Raw genomic sequence first — 10,000 nt, 5'->3', positions numbered from 1 at the left:
TAATAATAATAATAATAATAATAATAATAATAATAATAATAATAATAATAATAATAATAATAATAATAATAGCCAATGAAGAAAGGAAATAAGGAAACGGAAGTGTACCTGAGTGCACCTTTAAGCAAGAGAACCTTATACTACATTGTAATTATTATGCACTAAGATGTATAATAATATGAATATAATCTCTCTTTTGTTTAAATCTGGCGTATCTCTATTGTGTTTAACTGTGGTGTTCTTAGGCCTTACTTTTATAAAATATTTACAAATGTAATGAAGTTAATCAATAGAAACAACTCAGTTTTCTGATGAATTTTGGTAATGTGTCTACCTTGATTGCATCTCACGAATGATGATATTTAGTTTCTGAATCTCTAAATATATATATATATATATATATATATATATATATATATATATATATACATATATATATATATATATATATATATATATATATATATATATATATATATAAGAATCTATTGTATTTTACAAATTTTGTAGGATAAAGTTGAGGCCTTACAAAAGTAAGAACAAGTTTACTAGCAGGTTTAGGATGATATATCCTCCCTTTCTAGATTTTTAATTAACATTAGATTTGATTTACATTAAAGTCATTTAAAATTCCTAACTTCATTCCTAATTGCAAACTCACATTAGAGAGCTATATTTGATGCTACTCTTTAGCTGAATAATGCATCTTCATTATTTCATTCTTCCTTGATTTAATTATTGTTTTCTAATCTAGTCATCAACAGGTGGGTCTCTCCTTAAATCTTTGAACATAAACATTGGGTCTAATAAACTCCTCATTCTTAATCTAAATATTATTATCCAGAATCACCCACTGAGTTTATATTATAGATTTTCCATTATTCCTACCTCATTTGCATTAATATCTTTTCATATAATATTTTATAGTTACGGACTATATTTCTTTAGTGCTCTCTGATTCATAAAGGAAATTAAAATTTCTAATCTAATTTCTCTACATTCAGAAAGCCAACCTATTAATTTGCACACACACCTATTCAAGCAATATATATATATATATATATATATATATATATATTAAATGCTAAGCTACATCCCTAGTTGGAAAAGCAGGATGCTATAAGCCCAGGGGCCCCAACAGGGAAAATAGCCCAGTGAGGAAAGGAAATAAAGAAAAGTAAAAGATTTTAAGTTTAGTAACATTAAAAAAGATATCTCCTATAAAAACTATAAAAAAAACTTTAACAAACCAAGAGGAAGGGAAAGTAGATAGAAGTGTGCCCGAGTGTACCCTCAAGCACGAGAACTCTATCTATCTATCTATCTATCTATCTATCTATCTATATATATATATATATATATATATATATATATATATATATATAATAATAATAATAATAATAATAATAATAATAATAATAATAATAATAATAATAATAATAATAATAAAAATTGCCTTAGAAACACATACTGATGATTCTCAGGACTAAATATCCAATAAAAGAAATTAAAATTTCATACCATTAAAATCCAATGAAAAAATCCGATGAAATGAGAAGGTAATATCCTACAACGTATAATAATACTGTCTTAAATTTAGTTAGGCTTTTTAACCTAACCTCAACACTATTCAACTTGCACCAATTTCAACAAATATTCTTTTAAGAGATTCGAGAGCATCGGATTTTTTCGTTGTTAGAAACTAATGTAGAGAATTTATCTGCATCTCTATAATGCTTAGGATGGTTTTCAGGATCAACGAGGATCACATTTTACAATACATTTGTTGATGATTTAATAACAATATCGACAAATGATTCACTAACTCCCATCCTCTGAAAATTAGAAATATATCCAGGGATACAATTATAAACACTAAACATGGCTTCTTTCAATTAAACTGATCTGAAAATCACAAATATTTAACAGGAACCTTTCTACTGATTGCAAAATGAAACTTGAAAGCAAAGCTATTAATAACTGCCTTATAAAAGCAATTCATTTGCCAATTAAATATATATTAACTGTCTAGGACTTATATACTGGAACGCCATGAAAAGTGTATGCATTTAAATCAAAATTTTCATTCGAAATTTTTATTTCGACTTATGGTTTCAATCATTCAACACAATTAACATCATTATTAATAAAAAGAATATCATATTTATATGTTTTATTCTATGAAATCCTTTGCAAAAACATTTTCTGATGAATATGTAACTGGTATTTCATGAACTGGTTTTTGGCTCTTTTCTGTAATTGAAGAAGCAAACCACCTTTCCTAATAGTTTGCCAAGAGATCGTGTTCCTATTGGCTACATCGTTGACAATTCCTGAAAGTTGTGCTCCCATTGGCTGAGACAAATCACGTGACATCGTCTGTGTTGTTCCTAGCAAGCGGAATTTTCCCAAATATTAATCTCGAAATGGCCTCACTGATGCCATCTATTGTTACCTTTAAGAACCATAATATATCAACTTATTCGTCGACAAAACCTTTGTTGTTTTCTGTAGTATTGCAGTAATTATCATTACATTATAGTGAGAGTATTCAAACAAATGGAATATTCAAAGGATACGGTTTAGATAAGAATTATTTTAGGTAGAATTAGATATCTTAGAAGGAAATTCCCGAAAAGAGTTTTGGCAAAATTTTACTGGCCGAAGAGCGCGAACCATAATTGCCAACAAATTATATTGATAAACTTCGTTATATAAGGAGGAAGTTAACGATTATTTTTCCAAGGCATTGAAAGAAAACTAATATATCTTTATTATATCATTCCATGATCTAACTAAAAAGCAAAGGAACTAAATATTTCACTGTAATACATATTCATTCACAAACGATAGGTTTGCCATCCTTATTCTTCAAAGGAAAGGAATGTAAACATTAGATTCTTTTAACTTTGACAACTACAAAATATTTACAAAATATGATCAGTTTGTTCAAATATAGTTTATATAACTATGGCTGCTATTTACTTTTTAAATGTGAACTTTACAACGATAAAAGCAGTGATCAAGACACGTAATATTTTACAAATCGTAAAAAATAATGGAACTCTAAGCAGATAACGTTACCCTATCACAATTTGATTTTATAAGACACAATGAATTAATATATTCTCGGAGATATATTTCACTTATTATTCATTTACATCAATTGTGAATCATTCAAAAGTATAAAAAGTCTGTTATACTAAGTCATGAAAGAATGCGTAGTCTTGCGAGAAATCTAATCAGAATAGACAATCAAATGGTATATATACATGAATTTATATTCTAACTGCGCTATATTCTAATGATGCTTTTAACTTTGATTTACGAAATCATTCTCAAATAAAAAATCTATACACAATCTCCATACGTATATACATATGAACTACTATTTTAACTTTTTTAAACTATTCTCTTGAAATTTTGTTAAGGTGGCTATCATGATGCACAAGTAGGCACCTATTTTGAACGCAATATTTAAATGAGAATCTAGCCTTATGCTACAATATGCACCTTATGACTTAAACGCTTCATTGTCACCTTTTATAGACCAAGTATGAAGAATATTCTGTAATTACTTTGTCAAATAACATTGTATTTTGGACAAACAAGATTAGCCAGCCCTTCTTGATAAAAGTAATGACTTATTTTCTTCTGACAAAGTGGCTTGAAAAATTTAATCTAAATATGAATATATATCACTAACATTCGTGATTTCATCTAAACATATATTACATCTATATTAAAAGTGAAATACTTTTTAAAACGTTAATTTAGTACTTTCAACCAAATTTATAAAATTAATAGAATATTAACACCAAAGTTTTGGTGACAATGAGTAATAAATATGTCACATTAGATGAAAAAAGCTAGGAAAAGAAAAAAATATATAACTTATATTTAGCAAAAAAAAATCCTTAAAGGTAAATAAACCTAGGTCTGAAATGTTCCTCCATTCACATGTACTGTACAGAAATACCCAACCTTGGGAGGAGTAACTTTTCCACTTTTTAACACACGAACTCCCCAAAGGTCACCAGATCTGGATGGTTCCCCTTCGTCTGATGATTAAAACTATTTCTAAGAGGAATCAGCATCCTTTATGAGGGACACTTTTTCCATTATTAACAAATGGAATCATAAAACGCCACAAAACCTTGATCTGTAGGGTTCCATCCGTCCTGAGGACAAAACCAATTTTAAGAAGAATCCGCCAACTTTCGAAAGGGCACCTTTTCCGGAAAACTTAAAGGACAAAACTACATCTGATGGGTTAATTCATCTGAAGGGTTACTGATCTGAAGGATTACATTATGTGAAAGGTTACCTTATGCCAGATAGATACAATAACTTTTAAGACAAATCTGCCACCTTTCATAGGGACACCTCAAATATCTTTCAAATGTAATCCTCAGAGGTCTCTAAACCCATATCTAAAGCGTTCTCTTCCGTCAGAATAGATGAATAGAACCAACTTTAAGAGGAATCAGCCACCTTAAGGAAGAGCAAGTTTCCTCATCTTTACCAAACAGAATCCGCCAGGGTCACAAAACCTACATCTACTGTAAATGGTTGATTTCCGTCAAATGGCTACAACTAATGCTAGAGGAGTCCCCCACATTTTGGAGGGGAACCACTTCCCATGTTTTACTTTAATTTACTTTAAGGGATGCTTTTCCAGTCCTGTAGACCAGGGGAACCTTACTCTCTTCAGGACCTCCACAGTCATTTTATCATGTTCTTTCGAAATCATTCAACATTTCACATCGCGTATTGCTCATAACCGTTAAATCCTCAGTATCGAAGCACTCACAGAATAAGAAAATCTTTCTTTTTGAAATCCTAAATGTTTAGCAAAAGTTCACAAAACATAGAACGGAAGGGTTGCCTCTGTCAGATGGGTACAACACCTTCTACGAGGAATCTTCCACTTTTCAGAGGTGCATCATTTACGATGTTAAGTAAAATGGAATACTCAAAGGTAAAACACCTTTCTATTGGGCACCTTTTCTCATATTTAGTAAATCACATCCTCAATGGTTACAACACCCAGATCTGAATGGTTTCCCTCTGTTAAACGGATAAAACCCCTTTTAAGAGGAATCACCCGTCTTTCGAAGTACCACCCTTTCTTATAGTTAACATACAGGATCCTTCTATCAGCAGTGCACAACCTCTTCTAAAGGGGGCACTTCACCAAGAATTCTTCCATGAAGACCGAGCTGTGATCTTAGAGTGAGGCTTAGTCACTGTGAGTCACACATAGACGACGTTTGACCAAGGAATGGTTACGCCTTGAGCTCCCATGCTTCTGCATGGTCGAAGATAGTCTCCTCGGAGCAAATTTCATAGCTATAGGTTTTTGGGCGGTCTTTTCACCAAGAAATCTTCCTGGAAGACTGATCAGCCATCTCAGAGTGTGGCTTCGTTGCTGCAAGTAGCCAGTAGTTAACGGTTAACAGAGAATTGGTCAAGCCTTTGTCTCCTGGGGTTGCACATGTTTGAAGAATGGTCTTTAAAAAAAAAAAAAAAAAAAACGTAACTCAATTTTTTGAGATGTCAGAAAACTGAGTCTCGATCTAAAAGTCACACAGAGAACGACAAAAAAGCGAATATGATTGGGGAAAGGATGTATTGGTCAAGGGACAATAGAGACTAGGCCATTTATATCGTATTTAAATGGCATTGAATGAGGTTACATTGCAACTTGTACGTCACTGAATTGGCCGAGATTGAGTCTTGGTAGGCAGGTCCAGTGCTTGCGAGGAGAGATTACCGAGAAATAAACGTTATGTCGCAGATTGATTGAAAAGAACGAGTCTTGGTCGTGTTAAGTCCGCGTCATATCAAGTTGATAAACACAGGTAGAGTGTATGTTGATAGTTAATAGAACGTATAGGATGCAGATGCCTTACTCATTGAAGGTCAAATGAAAAACAATGAATATTGGGTATACCCAAAAAATATTGGGGTAGGTTGCAGGGATTTAGCCTGTAACTACGGGATAACAAAAGCAGCGATAATAGTCGCAAGTAATCGTGTGCAATTTTTGTAGATCACATTCGGTAAAATAACTACTAAAGGAATCCGAAACCTTTCAGAAGAGTAACTTTTCCCATATTTAGTAAACAAAATCCCCAAAGTTCACAAAACCTAGTTCTGAAGAGTTCCCTCTGTCAGAGCGATGCAGCAACTTTTAATAGATGTGTGACATATTTCAGAAAGGCACCTTTTCCTTATTTACCAAAGGGAAACATCAATGGTGAAAAAAACACAGAACTGAAGACTTTCACCTAGTCATATAGATACCACTTATAATAGAAATTATTATCTTTTGGATGGGCACCTTTTACGAAGTAAACAGAATTTAAAAGGTCACACAACCTAAATCTGAAGGACTCCCTTTGATTAAGTGGATGAAATCACTTTTATAAAGAGTCAGCCACCTGTAAGACGGGTGCCCTGTCCCTTATTTTGCAAAGAGGAATCCCAAAATGTCAAAAAACCTAGATATGAAGGGATCCCCTCCATGAGATAGATACAACCACTTTTAAGACATAAGGTAATCAACATTTATCACGTTTAGCGAACAGAATCCTAAAAGGCCACAAAACCTAGATCTCCTCCATCAGGTAAATGTAACCACTTTTAAGGGTATCCACCACCTTTTGGAGGGGGCTCTTTTTCTCATAATTCCCAAATCAAATCCTCAAAATCCAAATATCCCAGATCTGGAAGGTTCCCCTCTGTCATATGGATAAAGAATTTTATCAAGAATAATCTGCCACCTTTCAGAGGGGCAACTTTTCCCAGATCTAGTCAGCTGGGTTGTGGAGAGCCTATTAGAAACATCTCGACCTGGCAATCACCGGATTGGGGTTCCAGTCCCGAGCATGCTCGATAGTTTCTTGTGGTGTTTCCAACCTCACCATCTTTGTGAGCTAAGGATAGGGCTTTTAGGGGAGCCTGTAGGTCTACCTGCTGAGACCTCAGCAGCCATTAACTGGCCGTTCCTGGTCCTAACTTGATTGGAGAGAGGGCGTGGGCACTGATTATATGTGTATATGGTCAGTGACCCGGGCACTGTCTTACTAGATATGGCATTTCTTCTGTCATTCATGGTTGACCTTTAAACCGTTAAACTATATTTCCAAAGGTCCAAATAAAAAAGAAAATTACTTTGAATTGTATTTATAACTGTATATGGTTATAAATCTGTTGTCAATGAAAAAAATTCTAGGAAAAGGAGGATGTAATGTCCTGGATCTACTGAAAATCTTGTTCTTAATTTAGTTATGATTTAACATAGCCCTCATACAGTGTAACTTACAACAGTTCTGACTATAGTTCTTTTAACACATAATGGACCTCGGGCCTTTTCATTATTCGAAATTATTGTGAACAATTTATTTCCATCTGAATAAAACAGAATTGCTTGCAGGGTCTACCCACAGATCATGCACAATTAATCTAAATTAGTAAAAGGCCAGGATTATTATATTAGTGAACTACAGGGTTTACTTTTCATACTAAATTTGTTAATAATTTAATAAAAAAAAAATCGAGAAATGATTCACAAACTCCTATCCACTAAAAATTTAAAATAGATCGCGGGATATGCGTATGAAAACTTAAAATTGTTTCTTTTGATTAAACTGATCTTATAATCCAAATACTTTACAATTGCCATTTTACTAACTATAAAACGAAACTTGAAAACAAAATTATTAATGGAAGCCTTATAAAAGTAAATAATTTTTCAATTAAGATATATGTTAAATGTCTCGGACTTATATATCGGAAACTCATCCAAATTATGTGGATTTTAAAATCAAACCTTTCGTGTATTTGTACTTTTGGGTTATATCGTTTTTCAAAATTGAAACTATTAATACAAAGCTATTATATTTATGTATTTTATTGAACGACATCCTTCGTAAAAGTATTTTTCTGATGAATTTGTAACTGGTATTTAATGAACTGGCATTTGGCTCTTCACAGTAATTGAAGGACCAAATCACCTTTCCTCACAGTTTACCAGGAGGCCGTGTTCCTATTGGCTACATCGTTGACAAGTCCCAAAAGTCGTGCTCCCATTGGCTGAGACAAATCACGCGATATCTTCTCTGGTGTTTCGAGCGAACGGAATTTTCCTTTGTTTTAATCTCAAAATGGCCTCACTGAGGCCATCTATTGGTACTTTTATGAACAATATTATATCAAGTTTTGCTTCGAAAATACCTTTGTTATTTGCTTTAGTTTTGCAAATTTTCTATATTCATTATGATGATGGTATTAAAATAATTAGAGTGTTTAAAAGGTCAGAGTTGGATAAGAATTATTTTGGGTAGGAGTAGACATTTTAGAGGGAAATTTCCGACTTAAGGTTTGGTACTGGCCGAAGACAAGGACCAGGATTGCCAACAAATTGCAAGGATAAACTTTTCCATATATTAAGGAAATCAACGGTGATTTCGATCATACAATAAAGTATATAAATATTCAATTACAATATCATTCCATATTAAAGTTAAAAAGCTCATGATTTGAGTATTTTACTGAGATATTTATTATTTCATAGTCGATAGGTTTGCCATTCTTATTTTTCAAAGGAAAGGAATATAAACATTAGATTCTTTTTAACTTTTATACCGGCAATATATTAATAAAAACAATCATTTAGTATATATGTAGTTTATGTATCTATGGCTAGAGTATAGTCTTATGTATGAATACAATATATTGGCAAACGTGATTACCACGACACGTAATATATTAAGAAACAGTAAAATCTAAAAGAACTAAATGGAGTCGATGCTAAACAATACCGATTTTCTTTTATAGGAAATCATCATGAGACTAATAATAAAGTCGTATATCACTTATGCACTTTAAAACCGAATACATAAGATAGAAAGGTTTAAGAAGTCTTGATATATTATCTTATAAAAGAAATTAAAAGCTCAAGAGGAAAACTAGCCAAAATGGACAACCAAATTTTAAACAAAATCTTTTACTCCATGAAATGGGGATAAAGTTTTGAGTCCTATAATGGGAAATGATACTCAAAAAAGAAATTTAATCACAGTTTTTATCTAAATATATTTATAAAAGTCTATTTAGATCTCCCTTATTATAGGTTCATAAAGTTTCATCGGGTGGCTATCCTGATGGATGAGAACCCGCCTATTTCATATAAATCTGATTTATCATGATGATAGTTTTGTAGGTTATCGATGAAGTGAATCATATTTTAATTTTTACTTGCAGAAGAGTATTGAGGATTGAACAGCAGGACAGGATTAAAAATAAAACTATAGGAGACATTAACAGACTGCCATAAGTAGATGAGATCATGGTGGGGGGCAGGTGGAGATGGTTTGGGAATGATCCACAAACTACTGCAACAGACCTCAAGAAATTTCGGCCAAATACAAATTAGAAAAAAAGTAAGTTAAAGGGTACACTCAGGCACATTCTTTAATCTGTTTCCATACTTCCTCACCTCGCTGGTCTATTTTCCCTGTTGGAGCCCTTTGGGCTTATAACATTCTGCTTTTCCAACTAGGGTTGTAGCTTAGCTAATAATAATAATAATAATAATAATAATAATAATAATAATAATAATTTGAAACCTTATGTCGCTAAGTACCCCTAAAACAAGAGCCAGTAAGTAGACGACCCTCCAAAAATAAAACGTAAGCAAAAGTGAGCAAACAAAAATAACTATGAAGAAATTTTTCTGCCAAAAAAAGACAGACCAATATTCGTTGTCCTATTTCCATTTAAAGGGATACTATTCTCAACACAGAGGGGCCACTGTTGCAATAACCTGACGTGGGATGCCATTGATGATAGACTGGGAGGCTTCCTGATATTTCAGTAGGATGGGAGGCGTCGAATATCAAAAGAATAAGGAACTTGTCTTCAAAGGAGGATTTTTTGTCATACGATTTTATTGCTTTGAAAGGTGACTATTATCGTAAATCAATATTAATCG

This window comes from Palaemon carinicauda, chromosome 3 (assembly GCF_036898095.1).
Source record: "Palaemon carinicauda isolate YSFRI2023 chromosome 3, ASM3689809v2, whole genome shotgun sequence".
Taxonomy (NCBI): Eukaryota; Metazoa; Arthropoda; class Malacostraca; order Decapoda; family Palaemonidae; genus Palaemon; species Palaemon carinicauda.
Note: the sequence above shows the minus strand (reverse complement) of the source record.